Consider the following 649-nt stretch of genomic DNA (forward strand, 5'->3'; position numbering starts at 1 on the left):
GTGATCATATTAGACTGGATCACGGTGATGTTTGGTCATTTTTGTGACTTAATGTTCATGTTTTATCTATGTTCAGATATAATAATGCCGTGATTTTACTCTTTTTTTGATCCATCGCCAACACTGAGTAATTTTGCCTGATGCTGATGTTCTGTGAAATTTACACTCAGCGGGAGAACACTAATTCCTTGTCCAGGTTAGCTCTGGATATCAGAGGCTGCTTTTCTCTTCCACACTCGAAACATGCCATACTCATCTCTGCCCTCCATTGATACTTCTGTACTGTTCAGTTCCCTGTATCTTCAGGAATCCTCCCCCTAACACTCTACTCAGTTTTCTCTCCAACAGCCTTTGTACTGGCTACTTGTGTTCATGCTTTGTTTCCTTAGATAAGATCGTAGCACACATCTCTCTCAGCTCTGGTAGAGTACAGCAAATCACAAGCACCTAGTACTATATAGTCATAATGAAAGTGAAGGAGAAGTTTATTGTTTTATAAACTAGAGTGCATGTGGTGAAACTGCTTCACTTAATTTAGTAAAAATATTTCTGGAGCCCTGACCGGTTTGGCTCAGGACTGAAGAGTGTAGGCCCACTGACCTATGGAAGGGGTCATGAGTTCCATTCCTGAGCAAGGGCAGGTACCTCC

The sequence above is a fragment of the Myotis davidii genome, unplaced genomic scaffold (genome assembly GCF_000327345.1).
Source record: "Myotis davidii unplaced genomic scaffold, ASM32734v1 scaffold44, whole genome shotgun sequence".
Classification (NCBI taxonomy): domain Eukaryota; kingdom Metazoa; phylum Chordata; class Mammalia; order Chiroptera; family Vespertilionidae; genus Myotis; species Myotis davidii.